Here is a 9,266-nt window from a genome sequence, read left to right as displayed (position 1 = left end):
GTTATATTCTTGTACATAGGAGCAGTATTATAGTAGTTATATTCTTGTGCATAGGGGCAGTATTATAGTAGTTATATTCTTGTACATAGGAGGCAGTATTATAGTAGTTATATTCTTGTACATAGGTGCAGTATTATAGTAGTTATATTCTTGTACATAGGAGCAGTATTATAGTAGTTATATTCTTGTACATAGGAGCAGTATTATAGTAGTTATATTCTTGTACATAGGGGCAGTATTATAGTAGATATATTCTTGTACATAGGGGCAGTATTATAGTAGTTATATTCTTGTACATAGGGGCAGTATTATAGTAGTTATATTCTTGTACATAGGTGCAGTATTATAGTAGTTATATTCTTGTACATAGGAGCAGTATTATAGTAGTTATATTCTTGTACATAGGAGCAGTATTATAGTAGTTATATTCTTGTACATAGAAGGCTGTATTATAGTAGTTATATTCTTGTATATAGGGGCAGTATTATAGTAGTTATATTCTTGTACATAGGGGGCAGTATTATAGTAGTTATATTATTGTACATAGGGGGCTGTATTATAGTAGTTATATTATTGTACATAGGGGGCAGTATTATAGTAGTTATATTATTGTACATAGGGGGCAGTATTATAGTAGTTATATTCTTGTATATAGGGGCAGTATTATAGTAGTTATATTCTTGTACATAGGGGGCAGTATTATAGTAGTTATATTCTTGTATATAGGGGCAGTATTATAGTAGTTATATTCTTGTACATAGGGGGCAGTATTATAGTAGTTATATTCTTGTATATAGGGGCAGTATTATAGTAGTTATATTCTTGTGCATAGGGGCAGTATTATAGTAGTTATATTCTTGTACATAGGAGGCAGTATTATAGTAGTTATATTCTTGTACATAGGTGCAGTATTATAGTAGTTATATTCTTGTACATAGGAGCAGTATTATAGTAGTTATATTCTTGTACATAGGAGCAGTATTATAGTAGTTATATTCTTGTACATAGGGGCAGTATTATAGTAGATATATTCTTGTACATAGGGGCAGTATTATAGTAGTTATATTCTTGTACATAGGGGCAGTATTATAGTAGTTATATTCTTGTACATAGGTGCAGTATTATAGTAGTTATATTCTTGTACATAGGAGCAGTATTATAGTAGTTATATTCTTGTACATAGGAGCAGTATTATAGTAGTTATATTCTTGTACATAGAAGGCTGTATTATAGTAGTTATATTCTTGTAATAGGGGCAGTATTATAGTAGTTATATTCTTGTACATAGGGGGCAGTATTATAGTAGTTATATTATTGTACATAGGGGGCTGTATTATAGTAGTTATATTATTGTACATAGGGGGCAGTATTATAGTAGTTATATTCTTGTACATAGGGGGCAGTATTATAGTAGTTATATTCTTGTACATAGGGGCAGTATTATAGTAGTTATATTCTTGTACATAGGGGCAGTATTATAGTAGTTATATTCTTGTACATAGGGGCAGTATTATAGTAGTTATATTCTTGTACATAGGTGCAGTATTATAGTAGTTATATTCTTGTACATAGGAGCAGTATTATAGTAGTTATATTCTTGTACATAGGAGCAGTATTATAGTAGTTATATTCTTGTACATAGAAGGCTGTATTATAGTAGTTATATTCTTGTATATAGGGGCAGTATTATAGTAGTTATATTCTTGTACATAGGGGGCAGTATTATAGTAGTTATATTATTGTACATAGGGGGCTGTATTATAGTAGTTATATTATTGTACATAGGGGGCAGTATTATAGTAGTTATATTCTTGTACATAGGGGGCAGTATTATAGTAGTTATATTCTTGTACATAGGGGCAGTATTATAGTAGTTATATTCTTGTACATAGGGGCAGTATTATAGTAGTTATATTCTTGTACATAGGGGCAGTATTATAGTAGTTATATTCTTGTAAATAGGGGGCAGTATTATAGTAGTTATATTCTTGTACATAGGGGCAGTATTATAGTAGTTATATTCTTGTACATAGGGGCAGTATTATAGTAGTTATATTCTTGTACATAGGGGTAGTATTATAATAGTTATATTATTGTACATAGGGGCAGTATTATAGTAGTTATATACTTGTATATAGGGGCAGTATTATAGTAGTTATATTCTTGTACATAGGAGCAGTATTATAGTAGTTATATTCTTGTACATAGGGGCAGTATTATAGTAGTTATATTCTTGTACATAGGGGCAGTATTATAGTAGTTATATTCTTGTAAATAGGGGGCAGTATGATAGTAGTTATATTCTTGTAGATAGGGGGCAGTATTATAGTAGTTATATTCCTGTACATAGGGGCAGTATTATAGTAGTTATATTCTTGTACATAGGGGCAGTATTATAGTAGTTATATTCTTGTAAATAGGGGGCATTATTATAGTAGTTATATTCTTGTACATAGGGGCAGTATTATAGTAGTTATATTCCTGTACATAGGGGCAGTATTATAGTAGTTATATTCTTGTACATAGGGGCAGTATTATAGTAGTTATATTCTTGTAAATAGGGGGCAGTATTATAGTAGTTATATTCTTGTACATAGGGGGCAGTATTATAGTAGTTATATTCTTGTACATAGGGGCAGTATTATAGTAGTTATAGTCTTGTACATAGGGGCAGTATTATAGTGGTTATATTCTTGTACATAGGGGCAGTATTATAGTAGTTATATTCTTGTACATAGGGGTAGTATTATAATAGTTATATTCTTGTAAATAGGGGGCATTATTATAGTAGTTATATTCTTGTACATAGGGGCAGTATTATAGTAGTTATATTCCTGTACATAGGGGCAGTATTATAGTAGTTATATTCTTGTACATAGGGGCAGTATTATAGTAGTTATATTCTTGTAAATAGGGGGCAGTATTATAGTAGTTATATTCTTGTACATAGGGGGCAGTATTATAGTAGTTATATTCTTGTACATAGGGGCAGTATTATAGTAGTTATAGTCTTGTACATAGGGGCAGTATTATAGTGGTTATATTCTTGTACATAGGGGCAGTATTATAGTAGTTATATTCTTGTACATAGGGGTAGTATTATAATAGTTATATTCTTGTACATAGGGGCAGTATTATAGTAGTTATATACTTGTATATAGAGGCAGTATTATAGTAGTTATATACTTGTACATAGGGAGCAGTATTATAGTAGTTATATTCTTGTACATAGGGGCAGTATTATAGTAGTTATATTCTTGTACATAGGGGCAGTATTATAGTAGTTATATTCTTGTACATAGGAGCAGTATTATAGTAGTTATATTCTTGTACATAGGTGCAGTATTATAGTAGTTATATTCTTGTACATAGGTGCAGTATTATAGTAGTTATATTCTTGTAGTACATAGGAGCAGTATTATAGTAGTTATATTCTTGTACATAGGGGGCAGTATTATAGTAGTTATATTCTTGTACATAGGGGTAGTATTATAATAGTTATATTCTGGTACATAGGGGCAGTATTATAGTAGTTATATACTTGTATATAGAGGCAGTATTATAGTAGTTATATTCTTGTACATAGGAGCAGTATTATAGTAGTTATATTCTTGTACATAGGGGGAAGTATTATAGTAGTTATATTCTTGTACATAGGGGGCAGTATTATAGTAGTTATATTCTTGTACATAGGGGCAGTATTATAGTAGTTATATTCTTGTACATAGGGGCAGTATTATAGTAGTTATATTCTTGTACATAGGGGCAGTATTATAGTAGTTATATTCTTGTACATAGGGGCAATATTATAGTAGTTATATTCTTGTACATAGGGGTAGTATTATAATAGTTATATTATTGTACATAGGGGCAGTATTATAGTAGTTATATACTTGTATATAGGGGCAGTATTATAGTAGTTATATTCTTGTAAATAGGGGGCAGTATTATAGTAGTTATATTCTTGTACATAGGGGCAGTATTATAGTAGTTATATTCTTGTACATAGGGGCAATATTATAGTAGTTATATTCTTGTACATAGGGGTAGTATTATAATAGTTATATTATTGTACATAGGGGCAGTATTATAGTAGTTATATACTTGTATATAGGGGCAGTATTATAGTAGTTATATTCTTGTACATAGGAGCAGTATTATAGTAGTTATATTCTTGTACATAGGGGCAGTATTATAGTAGTTATATTCTTGTACATAGGTGCAGTATTATAGTAGTTATATTCTTGTACATAGGGGCAGTATTATAGTAGTTATATTCTTGTACATAGGGGGCAGTATTATAGTAGTTATATTCTTGTACATAGGGGCAGTATTATAGTAGTTATATTCTTGTACATAGGGGCAGTATTATAGTAGTTATATTCTTGTACATAGGGGGAAGTATTATAGTAGTTATATTCTTGTACATAGGGGCAGTATTATAGTAGTTATATTCTTGTACATAGGGGGCATTATTATAGTAGTTATATTCTTGTACATAGGGGCAGTATTATAGTAGTTATATTCTTGTACATAGGGGGAAGTATTATAGTAGTTATATTCTTGTACATAGGGGCAGTATAATAGTAGTTATATTCTTGTACATAGGGGCAGTATTATAGTAGTTATATTCTTGTACATAGGGGCAGTATTATAGTAGTTATATTCTTGTAAATAGGGGGCAGTATTATAGTAGTTATATTCTTGTAGATAGGGGGCAGTATTATAGTAGTTATATTCCTGTACATAGGGGCAGTATTATAGTAGTTATATTCTTGTACATAGGGGCAGTATTATAGTAGTTATATTCTTGTAAATAGGGGGCAGTATTATAGTAGTTATATTCTTGTACATAGGGGGCAGTATTATAGTAGTTATATTCTTGTACATAGGGGTAGTATTATAATAGTTATATTCTTGTACATAGGGGCAGTATTATAGTAGTTATATACTTGTATATAGAGGCAGTATTATAGTAGTTATATTCTTGTACATAGGAGCAGTATTATAGTAGTTATATTCTTGTACATAGGGGCAGTATTATAGTAGTTATATTCTTGTACATAGTGCAGTATTATAGTAGTTATATTCTTGTACATAGGTGCAGTATTATAGTAGTTATATTCTTGTAGTACATAGGAGCAGTATTATAGTAGTTATATTCTTGTACATAGGGGTAGTATTATAATAGTTATATTCTGGTACATAGGGGCAGTATTATAGTAGTTATATACTTGTATATAGAGGCAGTATTATAGTAGTTATATTCTTGTACATAGGAGCAGTATTATAGTAGTTATATTCTTGTACATAGGGGCAGTATTATAGTAGTTATATTCTTGTACATAGGAGCAGTATTATAGTAGTTATATTCTTGTACATAGGGGGCAGTATTATAGTAGTTATATTCTTGTACATAGGTGCAGTATTATAGTAGTTATATTCTTGTACATAGGTGCAGTATTATAGTAGTTATATTCTTGTACATAGGGGCAGTATTATAGTAGTTATATTCTTGTACATAGGGGCAGTATTATAGTAGTTATATTCTTGTACATAGGGGGAAGTATTATAGTAGTTATATTCTTGTACATAGGGGCAGTATTATAGTAGTTATATTCTTGTACATAGGGGGCATTATTATAGTAGTTATATTCTTGTACATAGGGGCAGTATTATAGTAGTTATATTCTTGTACATAGGGGAAGTATTATAGTAGTTATATTCTTGTACATAGGGGCAGTATAATAGTAGTTATATTCTTGTACATAGGGGCAGTATTATAGTAGTTATATTCTTGTACATAGGGGCAGTATTATAGTAGTTATATTCTTGTAAATAGGGGGCAGTATTATAGTAGTTATATTCTTGTAGATAGGGGGCAGTATTATAGTAGTTATATTCCTGTACATAGGGGCAGTATTATAGTAGTTATATTCTTGTACATAGGGGCAGTATTATAGTAGTTATATTCTTGTAAATAGGGGGCAGTATTATAGTAGTTATATTCTTGTACATAGGGGGCAGTATTATAGTAGTTATATTCTTGTACATAGGGGCAGTATTATAGTAGTTATAGTCTTGTACATAGGGGCAGTATTATAGTGGTTATATTCTTGTACATAGGGGCAGTATTATAGTAGTTATATTCTTGTACATAGGGGTAGTATTATAATAGTTATATTCTTGTACATAGGGGCAGTATTATAGTAGTTATATACTTGTATATAGAGGCAGTATTATAGTAGTTATATTCTTGTACATAGGAGCAGTATTATAGTAGTTATATTCTTGTACATAGGGGCAGTATTATAGTAGTTATATCTTGTACATAGGGGCAGTATTATAGTAGTTATATTCTTGTACATAGGAGCAGTATTATAGTCGTTATATCTTGTACATAGGGTGCAGTATTATAGTAGTTATATTCTTGTACATAGGTGCAGTATTATAGTAGTTATATTCTTGTAGTACATAGGAGCAGTATTATAGTAGTTATATTCTTGTACATAGGGGTAGTATTATAATAGTTATATTCTGGTACATAGGGGCAGTATTATAGTAGTTATATTCTTGTACATAGGAGCAGTATTATAGTAGTTATATTCTTGTACATAGGGGCAGTATTATAGTAGTTATATTCTTTGTACATAGAGCAGTATTATAGTAGTTATATTCTTGTACATAGGTGCAGTATTATAGTAGTTATATTCTTGTACATAGGTGCAGTATTATAGTAGTTATATTCTTGTACATAGGAGCAGTATTATAGTAGTTATATTCTTGTACATAGGGGGCAGTATTATAGTAGTTATATTATTGTACATAGGGGGCTGTATTATAGTAGTTATATTATTGTACATAGGGGGCAGTATTATAGTAGTTGATATTATTGTACATAGGGGAGCAGTATTTATAGTAGTTATATTCTTGTATATAGGGGCAGTATTATAGTAGTTATATTCTTGTACATAGGGGGCAGTATTATAGTAGTTATATTCTTGTATATAGGGGCAGTATTATAGTAGTTATATTCTTGTGCATAGGGGGCAGTATTATAGTAGTTATATTCTTGTACATAGGAGGCAGTATTATAGTAGTTATATTCTTGTACATAGGTGCAGTATATAGTAGTTATATTCTTGTACATAGGAGCAGTATTATAGTAGTTATATTCTTGTACATAGGAGCAGTATTATAGTAGTTATATTCTTGTACATAGGGGCAGTATTATAGTAGATATATTCTTGTACATAGGGGCAGTATTATAGTAGTTATATTCTTGTACATAGGGGCAGTATTATAGTAGTTATATTCTTGTACATAGGTGCAGTATTATAGTAGTTATATTCTTGTACATAGGAGCAGTATTATAGTAGTTATATTCTTGTACATAGGAGCAGTATTATAGTAGTTATATTCTTGTACATAGAAGGCTGTATTATAGTAGTTATATTCTTGTATATAGGGGCAGTATTATAGTAGTTATATTCTTGTACATAGGGGGGCAGGTATTATAGTAGTTATATTATTGTACATAGGGGGCTGTATTATAGTAGTTATATTATTGTACATAGGGGGCAGTATTATAGTAGTTATATTATTGTACATAGGGGGCAGTATTATAGTAGTTATATTCTTGTATATAGGGGCAGTATTATAGTAGTTATATTCTTGTACATAGGGGGCAGTATTATAGTAGTTATATTCTTGTATATAGGGGCAGTATTATAGTAGTTATATTCTTGTACATAGGGGGCAGTATTATAGTAGTTATATTCTTGTATATAGGGGCAGTATTATAGTAGTTATATTCTTGTGCATAGGGGCAGTATTATAGTAGTTATATTCTTGTACATAGGAGGCAGTATTATAGTAGTTATATTCTTGTACATAGGTGCAGTATTATAGTAGTTATATTCTTGTACATAGGAGCAGTATTATAGTAGTTATATTCTTGTACATAGGAGCAAGTATTATAGTAGTTATATTCTTGTACATAGGGGCAGTATTATAGTAGATATATTCTTGTACATAGGGGGCAGTATTATAGTAGTTATATTCTTGTACATAGGGGCAGTATTATAGTAGTTATATTCTTGTACATAGGTGCAGTATTATAGTAGTTATATTCTTGTACATAGGAGCAGTATTATAGTAGTTATATTCTTGTACATAGGAGCAGTATTATAGTAGTTATATTCTTGTACATAGAAGGCTGTATTATAGTAGTTATATTCTTGTATATAGGGGGCAGTATTATAGTAGTTATATTCTTGTACATAGGGGGCAGTATTATAGTAGTTATATTATTGTACATAGGGGGCTGTATTATAGTAGTTATATTATTGTACATAGGGGCAGTATTATAGTAGTTATATTCTTGTACATAGGGGGCAGTATTATAGTAGTTATATTCTTGTACATAGGGGCAGTATTATAGTAGTTATATTCTTGTACATAGGGGCAGTATTATAGTAGTTATATTCTTGTACATAGGGGCAGTATTATAGTAGTTATATTCTTGTAAATAGGGGGCAGTATTATAGTAGTTATATTCTTGTACATAGGGGCAGTATTATAGTAGTTATATTCTTGTACATAGGGGCAGTATTATAGTAGTTATATTCTTGTACATAGGGGTAGTATTATAATAGTTATATTATTGTACATAGGGCAGTATTATAGTAGTTATATACTTGTATATAGGGGCAGTATTATAGTAGTTATATTCTTGTACATAGGAGCAGTATTATAGTAGTTATATTCTTGTACATAGGGGGCAGTATTATAGTAGTTATATTCTTGTACATAGGGGCAGTATTATAGTAGTTATATTCTCATGTACATAGGGGAAGTATTATAGTAGTTATATTCTTGTACATAGGGGCAGTATTATAGTAGTTATATTCTTGTACATAGGGGGCATTATTATAGTAGTTATATTCTTGTACATAGGGGCAGTATTATAGTAGTTATATTCTTGTACAATTGGGGAAGTATTATAGTAGTTATATTCTTGTACATAGGGGCAGTATAATAGTAGTTATATTCTTGTACATAGGGGCAGTATTATAGTAGTTATATTCTTGTACATAGGGGCAGTATTATAGTAGTTATATTCTTGTAAATAGGGGGCAGTATGATAGTAGTTATATTCTTGTAGATAGGGGGCAGTATTATAGTAGTTATATTCCTGTACATAGGGGCAGTATTATAGTAGTTATATTCTTGTACATAGGGGCACTATTATAGTAGTTATATTC

Source organism: Anomaloglossus baeobatrachus, chromosome 1 (assembly GCF_048569485.1).
Source record: "Anomaloglossus baeobatrachus isolate aAnoBae1 chromosome 1, aAnoBae1.hap1, whole genome shotgun sequence".
Classification (NCBI taxonomy): domain Eukaryota; kingdom Metazoa; phylum Chordata; class Amphibia; order Anura; family Aromobatidae; genus Anomaloglossus; species Anomaloglossus baeobatrachus.
This window is presented reverse-complemented; position numbering follows the sequence as displayed.